A 21,367-nucleotide genomic window follows, 5' to 3' on the forward strand; every position below is an offset into this window, starting at 1 on the left:
AATAGCCAAGATATGCAAACAACCTAAGTGTCCATTGATGGGTGAATGGATGAAGAAATTGTGTGCATATGTATGTATGTATATGTACATATATATAAATATATATATATATATATATATATATATATATAATGGAATATTCAGCCATAATAAGAATGAAATCTTGCCATTGCTGCAACATAAATAGACATCAAGAGCATAATACCAAGTGAAATAAGTCAGAGAAGGACAAATACCATGTGATCTCAATTATATGTAGAATCTAAAAAAAAAAAAGTAGGAAGAAAATGCTCTTACATACAAAGAACAGATTGGTGGTTGCCAGAAATGGGTGGAGGGAGCAGTGAAGGGGGGATCAAAAGGTTAAACATAATTACCACATCAAAAATAAAACTTTACAGATACTACTGCTTGAATAAGACTGAACAAAATAGTGAAAATTTAGGTCATTTTAAAGTGAAAAAATAATAAGACTGATGGTAAACAAATGGGGCAAAAACTGTGAAGACAGTATGTGACCATCAGAAATTTGCTAAAATTAACCTAAGTAGTACTTATCTCAGAGAGCTAAATATCCAGGTAGACCAGCCCTCGAGTGTCTCGGCAAAACTAAGGCAGAATTATTTTAGCCGTGCCAGTGTGGCTAGACTTCCCCACCATTTTCTTGTATAAAACCCCAGCTTTTCTTCTATCAGCCATTATTCAGCTGTGGCACTTTCCAACCAGAAGCCCATGTAGAGCCCGGTGGGTCTCACGTCTCTCCAACCCTCATCACCCCTAGCCAGGTTCTTTCATAAAGACCCCAGGAGCAAACAAGTAAACGGCCTAGAGATGGAAAGGAACGGGGAACTGTAACCCTTGGGTGTCAGACAGGGCAAGTCCCTGCTCTGTGCAAAGCAGTATCTGAAGCACTGTAATGGCTTCAGCTTACTTTTCCTACTAACCAAGATGAGTATCATTGTTTCTTTTTAATAGAGAAGGAAACCAAAGGCCACAAAATGTGCCAAGTGTGCAGCCAGGCTTCCTTCGTTCTGAAGCTGGAGGACTGGGGTACTGTGCAGAAGAGACTGAGGAAGGGAAGCAAAACGCAGGGGAGAAATAACGTTGAGAGAGACCTTGAGAAGATATAGATCAAATCAATAGATGGTAACAAATTAAACAGTAAAGTAGAGCCACGTGGTCATGCACCTGGGGCTACAACATGGCTATTCAAACGGTCAGTTCGATGCTCTTTCTAGCACCCTTTGCAGAAAGGTGCGGGCATTCACTGGAAGGTACAGCTGGAAAAGATGCTTAAATTAAGTCAAATGGAAGGAAACACTACTGTGCCAAGTCACAGAGTTAGTCCACGCCCAGTGGCTGGCAGCCATGGAAATAATTTCTGCTGAATAGGTTATAAAATAAGCAGCGAACTCTCCAAGCACTGTCATCTCAGGATGTTGGAACCAAAAATACTGAGAAATTTATTAGGCAGGCAGGGAAAGCGGCTGACAGTTAGGTTGTCAGAATTTTTATTAGAAGCACTGCTACTTTATGGTAACACTGATTAGCACTTTTTAAATGTTAAAAGCTGGGTGAAGTTGTTTCTTCAAAGACAAACTACAACAGGCATATTCTCCCCGGTGAATATTAATATCCCCAGTTAAAGGGGCATTTTTGTCTTCATATTTCCATGGTGTCTTGCCCATGGGTGAGACTACATAGATGTTTGTTGAATTGAATCAAACTCATTATAAAGGTTGAAACACCTGTGCAGGAGTAAATGCAGCTCTTCTAAGGGAACCTGAAAGAAAAAATCATAAAATAAAAAAGCATTTGTATTTCTAGCAGTTTGTATTTATCTTCTTTTGAGAAAGTTGTTTTCATAAAAATAAGTTTGGTCAATAATGACAAAAACTATGCCAAAATTATAACCCTGTTTACTCAATGATTCATATATTTTACCTTCTTGAACAGTATTTTAATGTATAATGCTGCTATTAAGAGGCATATTAACCCACCTTTAAACTCCAGCTGATTCTCTTTAATCAAGCTTTCTATTTATGAAATGATACTAGACAAACTTTGTCAATTTCTTTGCACTTGAGTATTTCCCCTACTTTGTCTTTTAATATTTCATAATAAATTATAAAGCCATATTATATGGATTCAATGAAATCATAAGCCTAAACACTTGAGATTTTATTTAGTTTTTGTTTCCTTTCCCTTTTCTAGTAATCACAGAAACATAAAGCTATTTAAAAGGTCACAGTCTCCCAAGGAACTAATAATGCTAATTTCATAATCCTAAAATTCATGATTGCCTCATTGAAAATAATCTTTTCAAAGTCATAAAAGAATAACTACCTGTGGTCTACAATTTCAGTGATTTACATTGTTCTACTTCTTCCCAACTCTTTTCTCTACAAAGAATGTTCTAGCAAAGCAAATTTTGTGTGCAAGCAGAACTGTGAGGATCCTGAATGGCATTGAGAAACTTATTCAAGGAAACAAAGGAGGATTATTTTAAAGGTAATAGTTTCCTCTTGGGTAAGTTCCGAAACTTACTCACGCTGAAGCCCACAACTATATTTTATTTGGCTATGACCCATTTAACAATTTGAGGTAGCCTGTATTACTTTCACAAATATTTACTCTCCCTTTGCACCTTCTTTGGGAAGAGTAAAATTCCCCATTTCATGGATTTTGATTTTGGTCATGTGACTTACTTTGACAAACAGAATGGGAGAGACATAAGCCACATCCTAAGGAAAAACTTAAAATGCTCATGAGTTCTTTGTTTTGGTCTCTCTCACTTTTGCTCTCTCCACAAGGAAAGAGCTCTTCCGGTTGGCAATACTCCTTTGGCCTGGGTCACAAGATAATAGACACGTGGCACCAATTCAACCTTCATCAACAGTCTGGACCAGAGCCCCCACAGCTAAGCTATAGGACTATTTGTTGGAATTGTGTGTTGTTGTAAATTACTGTCATGCTCGATCCCTTGTTATACCGCACCAATACTGCAAAAGCAAAGTAATGCAGAAATTGATACCAGGAGGAAGCCCGAAGAAAAACATTAAATTTATGTCATTGGCTTTGGAACCAGATGTGGGTGGCCAAGAAACTACACATTTTTGGAGATTATTTCTACTCCAACTCCACCACTGAAAGTTGGTTGAGGGGAGGGGCAGATATGATGTAGGGATTATCTCAAGATTTTGAACTTTAAATCTGATGCCATAAAAGCATAAAATTTTGAGGGGAGGAAGGAATCTTCACTGGGATTGTGGTGGATATATTCTGTGGGTGAAAGTTAATATTTGTTATCCAAATTACAAATTATGTGTAGATTGTATAATTACACCACAAATGTTTCTTCTCCCCACCCCACCATAGGAGAATATGTTTTCACTCTATTGATGTTTGGATTCATCATGTGGTTTCCCTTGGCCACAGAAATATGATGGGATATGACATACAAGCTATTGAGACAGAGGTTTCTGTGTTTTGGTTTGGCCTCTTATCTATACCTTTCTGCCATGAGAAGAACATGCCCTCATTATTCATTGCATCTCAGAATGACAGCTTAATGAACACATTTATTTTTTTATTTTTTAAAGATATATTTATTTGAGAGAGAGAGAGAGAAAGCATGAGCAGGAAGGGCAGAGAGAGGGAGAGAGAATCCCATGCAGACTCCGTGCTAAGCATGGAGCACGATATAGGGCTCTGTCTCATGACCCTGAGATCATAACCCTGAGATCATGACCTGAGCCAAAACCAAGAGTTGGACGCCCAACCGACTGTGCCACACAGATGCCCCTATAATGAACACATCTAAATGCACCCAGAGCCTGGAGAAGAGATGACTCAGCTATCTTGTAGACCTGTGAGTAGGGAAAAAATGCTTTCTAATGTAAACCATTGAAGTATTATCAACAAAAATCTAATATAAAATTCCATAACAATGTGGGTCAAACCAGCAATCTATAACCCTCAGAAAGCAAAAGTGGTATTTCACCTGCTTGCCTTCTCCCTTCTCCCATTTGTATATATTTTATATGTGTAATTTATATTATTTAATTACAGTTCTCCTCCATCATATTACAAAGACATACTTTTTTGTTGGTGTCTGTTTTTTAACCATACTTTTCTAGGACATTGAAGAAGCTTCAGGAGATCCATAAATAAACTGTTGCGCTTATGAGGTCAACCTTTTTATTTTCCTAAATATATTTTATAGACATTTAATCTGAGAGGGTTGGTTTTTGTATGATAAATTAGAAAGGTACTGCTAAAAACTGCATTAGCCATTACTTTTATTTGGTGAGCTAAACACAAAACAATAAAACCTTTGTAATTGTATCTAGTGGTGGCCTCATTGTTTAATTGCCACATATGTTTATTTCATTATATCAATGTTTTTAGTTGAAATGAAGTATCTGTTTTGCAATAATCCTGATCTCATTGATCAGAGCTAAAGGAAAAAAAAAAAAACTTTGACAAATCAACCAATTTAAATGAAAGAAGGAAGTCAGGATAGATATTAGCAGTTTAGGATTTAAGAGTTCTCTTCTAGCTGCTCACAGAATTGACAAGAGGATTAGCTTGGCTCATGAACACCTTTTCATGCCAGACTAAACACCAGGGAACTGAAAACACAGCTGGGAAGCTTGGGTTATGTGTGTGTGATAACCCCCCAAGGAACTGCCAGCCAGATGCCTCCAGTAAAGCCAGCATTCCTAGTGTAGCACAGACATGAAACTAATGATGCATCCCATGATGCAGTCATTGAGATAAAACCATCTGTTGGCTTATTCATGCACCATTTTGTCACTATAGATGTGCCCTAAGAAAAAAACATGGCATGGAAAGAAATTTACATGGGGAGGTTTTTGATAAGCTGACACACCCTAACGAGTATACCTCCACAAATTTGAAACTATCACAATGCTGTCTTATGTTGCACCATCCACACATTATGGATGTGACCCCAAAAGTTTGAGAAATTAAACTACTGGGAGCAGCAAGCCATCAAATTAATTTATTAGTGTGAAATGTTGATGTGAGGTGTAATAAACCTGGAAGGAAGTTGGATTAATAGCAATAGTTTTTAAAAATCATGAACAAATGGCACTACCATACAGAATGGCTATGTTTGTTTCTATCAAATGAAAAGATACAAAACTGAAAAAATAGTGCAATCCAACCACAGCCAACTTCTCATTCTGATAAGCAATATTCATAATAATGACTTCAACAGAAAAGTTCTAGAAAGTTAGAACTTGGGAAAAATATCTGCTTTTATCACAAAGCAATATTTTCATTTAGGTGTTGTTACTATCTTTTGCTTTGTAGATCTATCTCTACACAGCGATGCATTGTGGACACTTACAAATTTTCCAATTAATCTATAAGTGAGGGGCACCTGGGTGGCTCAGTTGGTTAAGAGTCTGCCTTCAGCTCCAGGAGTCAGAGGATGGAGCCCACATCAGTCTCCCTGCTCAACAGGGAGTCTGCTTCTCCCTCTGACCCTTCCCCCTCTCATTCTCTCTCTTTCTCTCTTACTCTCTCAAGTAAATAAATAAAATCTTTTGAAAAATCTATAAGTGAATGGATAATATTTTATAGGTCACCAAAATATAGAAAATATTTTTATACAATTTTGTATTTGATTCTATTTGCCACCCAATGTATCATATACTACCATCTGCATTTAACCATGAGACACTTAAGACATGGAAAGAAGCATGTCCTGCCTTCATACCCCATCACATAGCTGGTAACTGGAAGATTCTAGACTTGAAACTAGATTTTCTCAATCCAAATCAAATTGACTTTGCAATAAGTAGTGATTTTATATGCTAGTTAAATTATTGTTTTCCCATTTCGTGTAAGTATTACACATTGACAGGACAAAAGGTTACAACAAATATGCTATACAATTTTATTTTATTTTTTTAAAGACTTATTTATTTTAGAGAGAAAGAGAGAGTGAGTGAGCACAAGTGGGAGGGGCAGAGGGAGAGAGAATCTCAAGAAGACTCCACAGCTGAGCGTGGAGCCCAATGCAGGGCTCAATCTCACGACCCTGAGACCCTGAGATCACAACCTGAGCTAAAATCAAAGTCAAGAGTTGGACACTTAACAAACTGTGCCACCCAGGTGCCCTTGTACAATTTTAAACAATATTTTTAAATGTAAATATCAGGCAAGAAAATCTTGACAATTTTCATTTGAAGAATCTTGATTTCATAGCAAACGATTTTGACACTTATCACAATTAGAAAATTTTATATTTAGGTCTATGCTACCCAGAGCAATCCCTATCAAAATACCATTGACACTTTTCACAGAGCTTAACAAATAATCCTAAAATTTGTATGGAACCAGAAAAGACCCCGAATAGCCAGAGGAATGTTGAAAAAGAAAACCAAACTGGTGGCATCACAATGCCAGACTTCAAGCTCTCTTACAAGGCTGTAATCATCAAGACAGCATGGTACTGGCACAAAAACAGACACACAGATCAGTGGAGATCAGTGGAACAGAACAGAGAACCCAGAAATGGACCCTCAACTCTATGGTCAACTAATCTTTGACAAAGCAAGAAAGAATATTCAATGGAAAAAAGACAGTCTCTTCAACAAATGGTGTTGGGAAAACTGGACAGCCACATCAATGATAACTCAAAACTGATGAAAGACCTAAATGTGAGACAGAAATCCATCAAAATCCTAGAGGAGAACACAGGCTCTGTGACCCTAGCTATAGCAACTTCTTGCTAGACATGTCTCCAAAGTCAAGGGAAACAAAAGAAAAATGAGCTATTGGGACTTCATCAAGATAAAAGGCTTTTGCACAGCAAAGGAAACAGTCCACAAAACCAGAAAGACAACCGACAGAATGGGAGAAGATATCTGCAAATGTCTTATCAGATAAAGGGCTAGTATCCAAGATCTATAAAGAACTTATCAAACTCAACACCCAAAGAACAAATAATCCAGTCAAGAAATGGGCAGAAGACATGAACAGACATTTTTCCAACAAAAACATACAAATGGCCAACAGACACATGAAAAAATGCTCACATCACTTGGCATCAGGGAAATACATATCAAAACCTCAATGAGATACCACCTCACACCAGTCAGAAGGGCAAAAATTAACAAGTCAGGAAACAACAGATGTTGGCGAGGATGCAGAGAAAGGGGAATCCTCCTACACTGTTGGTGGGAATGCAAGCTGGTGAAGCCACTCTGGAAAACAGTATGGACATTCCTCAAAAAGTTGAAAATGGAGCTACCCTACTACCCAGCAATTGCACTACTGGGTATTTACCCCAAAGATACAAATGTAGTGATACAAAGGGGCACCTGCACCCCAGTGTTTATAGCAGCAATGTCCACAATAGCCAAACTATGGGAAGAGCCTAGATGTCCATCTACAGATGAATGGATAAAGAAGAGTGGTATATATATACAATGGAATATTATGCAGCCATCAAAAAATGAAATCTTGCCATTTGCGATGACGTGGATGGATCTAGAGGGTATTATGCTAAGTGAAATAAGTCAATCAGAGAAAGACAATTATCATATGATCTCACTGATATGAGGAATTTGAGAAACAAGACAGAGGATCATAGAGGAAGGGAGGGGAAAAAATGAAACAAGATGAAACCAGAGAAGGAGACAAACCATAAGAGACTCTTAATCTCAGGAAACAAACTGAGGGTTGCTGGAGTGGAGGGGGGTGGGAGGGATGGGGTGGCTGGGTGATGGACATTGGGGAGGGTATATGCTATGGTGAGCCCTGTGAATTGTGTAAGACTGATGAATCACAGACCTGTACCCCTGCAACAAATAATAACTGTTAATAAAAAAATAAAATAAAATAAAGGGGACAAGAAAAAAATTCAAAAAAAGATGTGGTGTGTGTATACAAAATGGAATATTATTCAGCCATCAAAATGGATGAAATCTTACCATTTATAATGGCGTGGATGGAACTGGAGGGCATTATGCTAAGGGAAATAAGTCCATCAGAGAAAGACAGTTATCATATGGTTTCACTCATATGAGGAATTTAAGAAACAAAACAGAAGATCATAGGAGAAGGGAGGGAAAAATAAAATAAGATGAAATCAGAGAGGGAGACAAACCATAAGGAACAAACTGAGGGTTGCTGGAGGAGAGGTGGGTGGGGGGTGGGGTAACTGGGTGACAGGCATTAAGGAGGGCACATGATATAATGAGCACTGGGTGTTATATGCAACGGATGAAAAACTGAACTCTACATCTGAAATTAATGATACACTATACGTTAACTAATTGAATTTAAATAAAATAAGTTAAAAACAAAAAACACACATAAAAAAAGAAAATTTTATATTATTTAAATCAATGATTTTTCTTGAAATCTGTTTGGCAGGAAGATGCAGGTAAGCAAAACTGACTAACCTAAGAATTTTTAAAAGGCTTTAGGTATAAAAGGTTTGAACTTTTTCTCGGAGGCAGTAACCATAATTTCTTTTTCTCTCCCCTACTCTCTCTCCCTCCCCCTCCAGCGAAAAAAGTTTTACTGCTTTAAAATAAACTTTAAACAACTACTTTAAATATATGAATCCATGTATGTGTTTTATTATAAATGACAGGAAACATGAGACATTCCAGATGACTGTAATAAAAAAATCAATTTATATTAAAAAAAGATATTATAGCAACACTTCAATGAGTATTGCTAAGAGACAGGAAGAGTATCACCTATTTAGTATATAAAATGCAGAACATATTCTTTCAATCTCAACTCATTTCATCTTAAAATAATGAATTCATCTCATGGAACTCTGGGAGTAACAAGCAACTCATCTTTCCAAGTATGAGGGGAAGAATCTTTGTGAAAATGATGTCCTTCAGTTTTACCCTAAAGTTGGCAGCCCTCATAGTCATTAAAAAGACTTACCTTACAAGGCAGCAAAGTTTACCTTTGGCTCCTCTCCCACATCACAAGAGTCTTCCTACCTCCCCTCTCTTCCTGCCTCTTCTACGGAATGTGCTAGATTCCCTTGCTAAGAGTATCATCCCTCCAGATGGAGTGTATTGCCTGTGGGTGTCTGTATGTTTTATATGGGTCTTGAGGATAAATGCCCTAAAACCTAAAGAATTACTATCTTAGGAAAGTTATTGTATGCTTGTATATCATTTATTTAATTTTGAGTAGGTAATCTATATTTTTCATTAACTTAAAATCATAAAGATATTTACTATGAACTGTCTGCTCGTTTCAATTTTGTTACAAATTTTCCTGGTTCCCACTTATCTTACCAAAAAAAGTCACTTTTATTAGTCTCTTGTGTTCTTTTAGTTATTATTTAAGCGTATATAAGAAAAATAAATATATAGTCTCTCTTCTTCCTCTCTGTTTTTTACTCAGATATAAAATGATATACACAATGTTTTTTATGTTGCCTATTTTTAAAATTCACAATGTATTTTGACAATTTTGCATTCACTCAACTACATAGTAAATTTGTCTTTTAAATTGCTAAAATATGATTTATATTAATAAGAATGTATGGTTCTAAGTGTAGTTTAAATATTAAAGAGAATCATAATACATAATCAAGTTGCATAATGAATCGTCAGGTTTTTTTCCATTGGTGGGCAACTCTGAGTCTATAAGGTAACATCTATAAGTAATAAGCAATTATCCTTCGATACAAGATCAAACACATTAGATACACACTCAAAAGTAAACAAAAGAGCTATTTTTTAAAAAATAATACATTTTTAACAAACATATGTGTTTGACTCAAGTTAAATATATCACTTCTTAATAATTGCATGTTTAGTGTTATTACAGAAATAACTGTTTTATGCAATACCACAAATCATAAAATGAGCATGTGTGTAAAAATTTCCCAATCTAGCAGAAGGTAAAGAACACTAGACTGCACTTCTAATCAAGACTTTTTAAAGGTAAAACTTAAGAAGTGCACAAATCATAAATGTCCAATCTATGTATTTTCACAAAGTGAACACACCTAAATAACCAGCATTCTAATAAAGAAATGGAATATCTACCAGCATCCTTGAAGCCACCCCTCATGAACAGAGCATACAGACTTATTACCCTGAATGAAAACAAGAACAAATACCTCTTATGGGAAGTTGAAGAAAAGAGTGCCTGCGTGGCTTAGTTGGTTAAGTACCTGAATCTTGGTTTCAGCTCAGGTCATGATCTCACCGTCATATTGAGACCCAAGTCGGGCTCTGCACTGCATGTGGAGTTTGCTTAAGGTTCTCTCTCTCCCAGGGCACCTGGGTGGTTCAGTTGGTTAAGCGTCTGCCTTCGGCTCAGGTCACGATCCCAAGGGTCCTGGTTTCGAGTCCTGCATCAGGCTCCCTGCTCAGTGGGGAGTCTGCTTCTCCCCCCCACCCCCCACTCATGATCTCTCTCTCTCTCTGATAAATAAAATCTTTAAAAAAAAAAAAGTTCTCTCTCTCCCTCTGCACCTTCTCCCCTCTAAAAAAAAGAAGTTGAAGAAAAATTATTAAACTTCTGAAAATATTAACTCCACTACATCACTGTCCATACCCTCCTACCTTCCCAGCTTTCATACCAAATGCTATAAAAATAGTTCATGTCTGAAATCACAGAACATGCAGGTTTAAAGAGTGTTTCATGTTTAAGAAGGCACAAAAGCCTAAGTTCCCAATCCCAAGAGGATATAATAAACTGTATATGAATTTGTGTCTAGAATTTAAATCTCAAAGATTAGATCCAAAATGGAGGGCTTCTACTACATACCAGCTTTCAGCACCTTTTGGTCATCCAAGCAGTAGTAATAACAATACTGAAAGAAAATCATTACTGAGTGCTTTGGTGTGATAGAAACTATAAACTATTCTACACACTTTACATGAATATCTTACTGAATCTTCGTAACAACTCTATGAGGTAAATATTATTATCCCCATTTTAAAGATGGGCAAAGTAAGGTAGAGAGGAGCTAGTGTGATCAAAATAATTTAGGGTGGGTCATCCAGCTTGGAAGTGTCAGAGGCAGGGTTCAAAGCCAGTCAGTCTATGTCTAGCACCACAGTGGCTCAGAATGAGTCTCTGAAGGAGTCTATGAATCAGCTTGGCAAGAAGTAATGGAGCTTATGAGAGACCCCAGTCAATTAGGAAGCAGGTTATAGTAGGACTCCAGGCACCATCGCTCATGGAACTAGAGTTCTGTCATTATTCAAAGTCTGAGGAGATTTAGCATGCTAGTGTTGGGTTCTTCCTCAGCTCCTCTACTGTGCTCCCCTCTAACACAGTATTGCGGATAGTTTAGAAAATCTCCAAATTTGAGGCCATTTTCCTCAAGCAATGAATATTCTCTCAGTCAATCTCTAACACTGGCCTCTTGGTAATGATAGGCTTCTCTTAGTTTCATGGGCCTTAATAATACCAGTGAGGTATTCCAACAAGGCTCAGAGATTGGGGTGCTTGGGTAGCTCAGTCATTAAGCGTCTGCCTTCGGCTCAGGTCATGATCCCAGGGTCCTGGGATTGAGCCCCACATCAGGCTCCCCGCCCAGCGGGAAGCCTGCTTCTCCCTCTCCTACTCCCCCTGCTTGTGTTCCCTCTCTCGCTGTGTCTCTCTCTGCCAAATAAATAAATAAAATCTTTAAAAAAAAAAAAAAAACAAGGCTCAGAGCTATATTCTCTTCCATCCGAGAAAAGAGTTCCTTGCCTTCTTATATTATTATATTAATAATAACAAATATATTAATATGTATATTTAATGGCTTTAGACAACAAGTTTATTTTATGATCATAAAATCTAATGTGGGTAGAATTTATTGTCTAGTTATGTCATCTGGCATTGGTGGTCACCATGGAAAACTGATAGGGAAAGGGAAGAAGCACACCTACTGAGAACTGCTTCAGCCTAGGAGCTAGGCTGAACTAGGCTGAACTTCAACTACTGAAGTCCTAACTGCAAAGGAAGCTGAGAACTATAGTGCCACACATGGGTATTTGGTGAATCATATCTGCTCACCGCATGTAGCTTACGTTTCTGAAGTTATCGACATTCCTGTTACCTTTCCTTGCTCTGGAGTATTGATCTTGGCATTCTGGTTGTTCAACTGTGAGTCTCAAATGTCACTGGCCATTTTCCTGGAAAACCTCCAAGCCCTTTTACAAGTTGTATTTCTGGTGGGGAATGCTGTCATCTCCCAGTGTGGATATAACCCTCTGTTCTAAAACAAAACAAAATGAAACAAACACCACGTTTTAATTTTTTCAAAAAACATTCTAAAAAAAAAACCATTTTTTTTAATTTGAATGAATTTAATTTTGTAATGCAAGAGAAAAATATTTCCTATGATTTTCTCCTGGTGGCAGTGACAGAATTTTATAGGTGTTGGAAATAGAACAGTCCAAAAAATATACTGATTGAGCTCTTCTAACTAACAGCTTTGGTTCTAAATTTCCATGTTATTACTGATTAATATTCTGTAATTTCTGATCATTTTCTCTGACTTATGTGGTTTACATACCTTCTAGTCACTGGCTTTTTTTTTTTTTTTGGTTTTTAATATTTTTTCTATTTAATTCCTCTTCAAATGAAATATTATAATAGTTCCAAATCACGAATATAGAATTTTAATGACAATGAGTCTCCTTATGTCTTTGTATTGTGTCCTCAGAAGTTTTATCTTACATGGTTGCATTCAGAACTCATTATTTAACTCCATTTGCAAAGCTGAATATATTAAAAATATCTTTGTTAATTACTTAAATGGAGTTTAATAATAATTTCCCCAGATGAAAATACTACTCTGACCTCCCAGTGCAGAGACCAATTTAGTTGAGACTCCAAGAGATGTTTGAGGGTATATACATGTAGAGTAGATATAGTGAATTTTTTAGATGTATGCTTCTTCAGGATTTTTCTCTTTCAGATAGTCCACAGCGTACCTTATTGTTCTCTGTTTCAGTGTTGATCCAAAGGATTCCTGATAAACAAGTGTTTGATAATAAGAGCTCCAAGGAGCACCTGGGTGGCTGTCATTAAGCATCTGCCTTCGGCTCAGGTCACGATCCCAGAGTCCTGGGATCGAGCCCCGCATCCGGCTCCCTGCTCAACAGTGAGTCTGTTTCTCCCTCTCCTTCTGACCCTGTCCCTCCCCTACTTGTTCTCTTTCTCTCTCTCAAATAAATAAAATCTTAAAAAAAAAAATAGTAAGGGCTCCAAGATTCTAGAACCAACCAAATACTGTAGGAAGAAACCCAAACCAAATGGCAAATTCAATAATTAAATTGGCCTCTGAATCGCAAGTGACTTGGGGCTAAACTGAATATCTTAAATATTGCACTAAAAAGAACATATTAACCTGGATTCTTTCAGCTGTAAATAAAATATACATATATATTTATACATTATATACACACATACACATATATATCAACTCAAACCAGCTTAAGGCAAAAGAGACTGGAGAAGCCCAACACAACTGGCAAATCAAGGAACTGAACTAACTCAGAGCATGGCTGGATGAAAGGGTTCAAAAGGTATCAAGACCATGCCACTCTATATACCTCTCTGCTCAGCCTCATTCTTAGACATTTCTCTCCAAATGCAACAAGTGCTTGCAATCCCGATTATTACTGCAATAAAGCTGGTGAAGACCAATTGCCCCATCTCCTAAGGTGGGGTTTGGTAGGTAGGAGGGTTAGCCCTACCTAAACTGAGCAAGATTATTATGGAATGGCTGAATAGCACCTTCTTTGTCAAAATTATGTTTAATTTTTCTTAGGCTTATTGTGGTTGTTTAATCATGACTATCTTTGCTTATATTTTCCTATTTAATATAATTTTATTTTAGTTTTTTGAGAGAGAGAGAGAAAGAGAAAGTGGGGGGGGGGCGGTGCAGAAGGAGAGACAGATAGAGAATCTTAAGCATGCTCCATGCCCAGCACTGAGCCCAATGCAGGGCTCGATCTCACAACTCTGACATCAGGACCTGAGCTGAAACCAAGAGTCAGATGCTTAAACCAACTGAGCCACCCAGGTACCCCTATTTAATATAATTTTAATTTGCCACCTTTAGTCTTTGGAATTCTACTTTTTACCTTTTATGGTACATATGTTGGTAATTTTACATTTTTGCTATTTCCAAACTATTTTTAAAAGTATCTGTCAAACAAAACAGTGAGGTTGGTCTATACTGTAAATCAGAGATATTACATGTCTCAGGTGTGATAGTGGACAAAGTTCAAATGCTGTCTGCACTGCACTGGCCCTGCAGAGAGTCCTCTAGCAACTAATGATGCCTAGAAGAGTGCATGGCAAACTTTAGATGTTTGATAAATATGCATTGAGTCAATGACTGTCTTTCCTGTTTCTTTCTTATAGGGATTCCTTAACTATAAAATTAATCTACAAATTCAGTGAGAGTAGATTTTCCCCCTCCCCCACCATTTATAAATGAAAAAACTAAGAGCACGACAGGCTAAGTAACCTATCAAAGAATAATAGGTGATTCATTAGGTCAAATTCATCAGAATTTGTGCAAATATGTAATCTGATTGCATAGACATTTGTAGATGTTTACTATATGCAAACCACTCTGCTAGGACCTAGGGAGATAGATAATACACTATTCCTATTCATTAGGCATACAATCTAATTGGAAAAATGTGGAAACAAATTGAAACACAGTACGAAGTACTATTTAGAGGTAAGGTAACAGGAAGTTCAGAGGAAGGTATGATTCATTATGATGAACACACCTCATAAAGACCTTTACAAGTGAGATGATTTCTAATATTCCCTTAATGGATAAATACGACTTTCAGAGACAAAGAAGGGAGAATGCTGGACTAATGTAATAATACAAGTCATAATTCAAACCAGTGAAAGTTTTAGGAAACTGGATATGCAGAGAAAATAAGTGATGAAAAAGTTGGCATCACAAATTTATTAGATGCCATAGATAGAAAAAAAATTTTCAGTAATAGTAGACTCTGACATTTTTGAGGAGAGACTTGCCATAGCTCCCCATACAGTTGATAATTTCTAGCTTGAAACCTTCCCAGTGGAGAAGGAATAACTAGCTGATTCAGTTATGGCGGGTCTCTCTATCCTCCCAACTTTCTCAGTCCAGTGCACCGTTTACAGGGGCGGGAATACTGCCCTGCCTAAACCTTGCCAAAATGAATACATTCATTTTGACTTGACCCATTTCCCACTAGCTGGGCTCAGTTCTTGTTCCAGTGCCTTCATTTTACAAAGATCCCAGATGAGAAGCACTTGGTGGCTCAGTGGGTTAAGCATCCAACTCTTGGTTTTGGCTTAGCACATGATCTCATAGTCGTGGGATGGAGCCCCGCATAGGGCTCTGCATTCAACGTGGAATCTGCTTCAGATTCTCTCTCCTTCTCCCTCCTGTTCACTCTCTCTCAAATAAATAAAATCTTAAAAAAAAAAAAAAATCCCAGATGAAATCTCCATGACCTGTGCCAGATGGCTTTTAAGATGGATATCCATATTAGATCAGATGTCCCAGGGTCCTTAGCATCTGATCTTGCTTATCCCACCCCTCTTCAAATTTATACCTAATCTCTGCTGGGCTCCCTTCACATCCAAACCTACCCCATCATTTTTGTTTCTTTTATCTTCTTACTAATTTCCTCTAAGTTCAGCCCACCAAATGACTGGTACCATGCTAAGATAGCCAAACCATGTTGGCTGCAATAGCGGAGAAATGTTCTTCGTGTCCCAACACAGACTAAAAGGAGAATTAGGAAATAATAGCATTCTGTTGTTTTGTTGGTATATACTAAATAAGACAAAATGATCAGTCCCTTTGAGAAATTTTGTTTGGATACTAGATCAGAAAAGATTGTTTTCTGCTTCCTTTGATATTATAAGCATTTCGATCATGCTAATAACCATCTAGTAAACAATAAGTAGTCTGTACTTTACAAGCCTTACAGATCTCAAAGCCTGAAAATGTCCAAATAGCAATCTAAAGCAGCGAGGCTAGCTAAATTATAAGAGTGTCCCAAAAGATGTACCTTCAATAAGGACATTACAATTCCAGTAACACAGGCCAAAAGAAGAATTTTTCATGTATTAGAGATTGGATTCAGATCATTTGCTTGACATCACCTAACAACTTAGAAAACAAACAAACCATTGCATCCCTGTTAGTGTTTCCTGAATGCTGAATGCAATCAATGTAAGTGATTGCTCCTTAAATGATAATGCTACCACTTCTTCCAAATAACATGATGGTCTTCGGCTTTCTGCTTCCATCTTAGTTTGTATGTCTAACTAAAATAAACACGGGGTTTACACATTTTCACTGCAGGATCATTAGCAATTTCCCTTCAGAGACAAATATTTTAAAATGTGGTTTCATCATAGGAGAATCTTCAATACATAACTTATGCATAAAAGGGTTAAATAAAAAACTATTTCCATTTCAAGAGAATATTTAAAGAAAGCTTCCTATAAATTGGTTTCATGATCAAATTTCTTAACTAAAGTTCAAAATATCTTGGTACACTTTGACAATTTATTATTTTAACTATAGTTAAGTTTTAAATTTATTTAGATCACTTGTTTAGCTGTGGCTTTATTATTTTTTTAGTTTTATACACTTGCATTTCCAGTGAAAACATGCAAAGGCTCATTAAATTTTTTTTTTAAAGATTTTATTTATTTGACAGAGAGAGAGACACAGCGAGAGCAGGAACACAAGCAGGGGGAGTGGGAGAGGGAGAAGCAGGCTTCCCACCGAGCAGGGAGCCCGACGTGGGGCTCGATCCCAGGACCCCGGGCTCATGACCTGAGCCGAAAGCAGACGCTTAACGACTGAGCCACCCAAGGCTCATTAAATTTAAATAGTATATAACAAAAGTGTAAACGGATGTTTGTATTGCTTTAAATCTAAATTTACAGACTTTAAAAATAAGAATTCTCGTTTCTGTTTAGTTTTGAAACTAATTTTAAATTTGGGCTGTCATGATTAAAAGTAACCTTTTCAAAACGTGATGTATGGTTCAATACCTGTATCTAAAACCAAAAAGAGTCTCTTATTGATCTATTGACTTCTGAGGGCAATTATGGTGGTTTCAGACGTTAAAATTGCTATTAACTGCGATACTGTTTGGGCAGTGGCAAAGCCATGCTATTAGTTAATGTTCAGACTGATATTGATTGGCTTTTTCAACAATAAATATAAGCTTACTAGACCCCGTGTTCAACTGTTTCTTTTCTGACAGAGTACTAGCAAAGAGAGAGACTCAAACCATGTGTTGTACAACCAACCCATATCTGAAGCAAAATTAATTACTGCTTTATGTCCAAAGAGCCCTCTATATATGCCTCTAATGTAACACTTACTAAATAATATTATGATTTATTTTTGTACATGAATTCTACATTCTTTAAATGCCAGTGGCCCACTTGACAGAAATGCTCTCAAATATTCATCATGGAACAAATAATTTCACATGAATAAACTTAGGATGGAAAATTTCAGCCAGCAAAAACAAGTCTAGAGCAGCATGTACAATAAAATGTTGTGGACATTGAAATATTCTAGATCACTGCTGTCTAATGTAGGAACAACTAACCTTATGTGATTATTATACATGTGGTATGTGGTGACTGCCACTGAATTTTAACTTTTATTTAGTTTTAAAAAAAGTTAAATTAAAATATAAAGATACATCTAGTTAGTGGATACAATATCGGACAGGACATTTCTAGAAGTTAAGAAATAAATTTTGGCAATCTTTCAAAAGTGTAGATAATTTTCCTTCTCAAATGTTCTAAGTCAGAAGTACAAAGTGAGAATTCAACCAAAGGTCACTCTACAGCTATGAGACACATGTCATAGTCAAGCTTTTATTGATGAAGGCCAAAAAAACACCAAAGTTCTAAATAAAGAGAAGATATTTAATAACCAGATCTAAAGACCTTGCAGTTGATGCTTTTATCTCTCATGATTAATTACTGAGCTATATACAGCAAAAATCACCTGAAGTAGAAGCAAAAATTAATTACTGAACCCCAGAGCAAAAATCAACTTAAGCAGACAGATGTGATCCCCCCACAAAAAATGAAAATTAAATGCCAAAGAGAGAGAGCCAACAGAACTAGCCACTATAAAGCAGTAACTATTATCAATATTTATTCATCTTGAAACTTTCAGGTTTCAAGCATGAATTTCCAGAATGTAACTCATAATGCACCAAGACCATCTACCATGCCACCAAACCTCCCCCCAACTTGTTTAACCTCTAATGCTAACTTTTTCCCTTTGGACTCATTGTTTGGCCATTGATTGCTTTTAATTTGACTTACTCTCCTCTAGGTTAAGTAATCCATTCAATCGTTACCGAGTATCATGTACATGCTGTTCAGTGTTCTAGGTACTGAGATATAGGTCTGAACAAGGCAGACCAAAATCTCTGTCTTCCAAAGCTTAGAGTAGGGAGGGGGATGCAGAAAATGAACAAACTACATAATTAAAATACATCATATGTTAGTAAATGTCAAGGACTATGGAACAAAATAAAGCAAGAATAGGACTAGGAAGTGCATGCGTGTGTGTGTGTGTGCGCGCGCACATTTGTGTGTGCTTAGGATGCAAAGGAGCAAGCCATAGGAATATGAGGAGGAAGAACCTATCAGGCAAGGGCAAGAAAAAGGGTGGGAGGCGCACCTCGGTGGCTCAGTCTGTCAAGCATCTGATTCCATCTTGGCTCAGGTCTTGACTCATGGTGGTGAGTTTAAGCCCCACGCTGGGCTGGGTGTTGAGCCTATTTAAAGGGGGGGAAAAAAACAAAAAACAAAAAACGGGTGGCAGACTCAAGTCTCTGAAGCAGAAGCATGCCTAGTTGTTTTTAGGCAAAGCAAGAAAACTGTGTAGTTGGAACAGAATGCAACAGGAGCAGAGTAGGAAGCAGATCAGAGACACAATAGGAGCCAAACAGTGTAGACTTCAAAGGCTATTTCAAAGACTTTTACTCTGAATAAAATGGGAAAACGTGAAGTAACATGACCTGTGATAGGTCTCTATCACTGACTACATTGTTGACCTGAGATTGCAAGGGGTTGAGAGCAAAAGCAAAGAGATCCAGTTTAGGAGCTCAGGATTAAGAGACTCTACAGTAGCCCAGGTAAGACATGATGGTAGCTTGAACCAAGGTGGCACCTGTGGCGGTGGGGAGAAGTGATTAATTTCTAGACACGGTTTTTAAAAGAACAACTAAGGCACCAGATGGACTGGATAGATCTATGATAGATGTAAGGAAAAGAAGTCAAGATTTTTAACCAGAACAGCTGAATGAGCGGAGTGTGTTTTACTAAAATGGAGGCAACTGGAAAACTGTGCTTTGGCAAGGGAAAATTAGGAGCTAAATTTTGAAATTTGTTTGATTTGAGATGTTCTTAGATAATGGTGTGTTATCATTGATTGTAAAAATTGTAGAATTCTAAAGAAAATTGGAACTACAGATATAAATTTGGGAGTCATCAACATCTAAACTCTACAGGAACCCAGATATTAGGGAAGACTACCAGAAACAGAGGGACACAAATGGGTATAACAGGTGCAGAGGTGCCCATGATGAAGTTGAGGTGAAAGGTATTGTCTAGAAAAGCCATGTTTGTAAAGGCAGAGAAAAGAGAAATTATTGTTGTTTAATGATACCTGAGGGTAAGACCCTACAACATCCCAAGCATGAGCCTGAATTTCTCAAAGAAGAAAAACATTGTGTAATGTTCAAAATATAGGTTCAAACAGAAAATTCTGAATTACATTTTAGAAAGTGTTCACTGTAAAGGTGTGCATATAAACATTTTATTAATGAAAACTTTAATTTTCAGTAACTTAAAAGATCTATTCTGGGACATACACTTTGCCATTCCCAAAACAGATGTAACTACTATATCTACCTGAAATACATGGGAGAATTGAATGATACTGTATTATAGATTTGCAAATTGCTAAAAGACTAGATCTTAAAGTTCTCATCACAAGAAAAAAAATTTGTATATATGTGACACCTCATTTTTACAAACTTATTATGGTAATATTAACTAAACTTATTGTGGTAACCATTTTGCTATATATACATATATTAAATCATGTGTGTATACCTCAAATTAACAAAATGTTATAGCTCAATAAAACTGGGGTTTAGAGCTTGACAACTCTTAGAGAGGACAGTAAACTTGTTCCTTGTCCTTTATTCTGTTCCATTCCCCATATGCTTATTAAGCTTCTGGAAAGTTCAGAATTATACAACAGTAAAAAACCCTACATCTACTATTTGATCCTATCATCTGTAGCCTGGAAAAATTATTCTTATGGAAGTTTATTTAAAAAAGAAAAAAATCCAAGTGACACCTACTAAGTAAACTAAACCCTTTCTAGAAAATTAAATCTCACTGGAACAAAGCAATGTGATTTTCTCAACAGAGATCTTACCCAGCGGTCTTTTGTGAAAATATAAACAGGGGTGACCAGGTTGTTTTCTTTCTAGAAGTTAGTCTCCTTGTGTCTACAGAAAAATAGTTCCCAGAAATTGCTTTGTTTGCACTCATAAGTGAAGGAGGGGAAGGAAAATAATAGTTCTATATATTTTATTAAAAGGAAATGTTATCTGTGTTATTATATAAAGCAGTTCAAACTCCAGTGTTACATGTTTTGAAATTCACTCAGGGGTGTTGAGTATTTTTCCAGGTACAGTGTCTCAGATGGAAATAAAAAACTGTAATGGGAAAAATGCCCTGTTTTCTATTAAAAATAAACTAACTGTCATAATGGTGAATCTGGCACTTAATGTAGTTGCAATATGTTTGTGAAAGTATGAATATTACCATCATTTATTTACCTATTCTCCAGATAACCGTACTCATTTTAAAATAATCTTATAGGACCATGGTATGATTTCCAGTCAAGTATCCATAGTGAAGTCTTAATAATTTCTGGTAAGATGCCAGATTTTATGAATCTCTTTTCCATTTCAATAGTTATAACATATTTTTGAAGTATACAGAATCTTAAATGGTAAACTGCAGAGATGCCTTGAGATTTTTATTCTAACGTTTTAAAAATTAATTTCTTACAAAACACAAAAAAGATGCAGAGTTTCATTTTTTTTCAGTGAGCGGATATATTTTTAAGATTTTTTTTCAGTCACTGACTTCTCCCTCAGCTATCACTTTTAAGAGTATTAAAAATACGTAATTGTAGACTTTTATTAGTTATTTTTAATTGCAATATGTTTGCTGAGTCCATTTCTCAAATACCATCGCAGATTTTGAGTAAAAATGAGATGTTAAATAACATCATGATGTCAGG

General features: G+C 36.6%; 1 protein-coding gene across 1 annotated transcript in view; it reads right to left on the minus strand.

Annotated features, from left to right (window-relative positions):
- CHODL (chondrolectin) overlaps nucleotides 1-21,367 on the minus strand; it is a 175,186-nt gene that overhangs the window by 32,799 nt on the left and 121,020 nt on the right. Inside the window, exon 2 of the mRNA XM_078057425.1 lies at nucleotides 12,080-12,238. The gene's annotated coding sequence lies outside the window, so the exon portion shown is untranslated. The remainder of the gene's footprint in view (nucleotides 1-12,079; nucleotides 12,239-21,367) is intronic.

Source organism: Halichoerus grypus, chromosome 1, assembly GCF_964656455.1.
Source record: "Halichoerus grypus chromosome 1, mHalGry1.hap1.1, whole genome shotgun sequence".
Lineage (NCBI taxonomy): Eukaryota > Metazoa > Chordata > Mammalia > Carnivora > Phocidae > Halichoerus > Halichoerus grypus.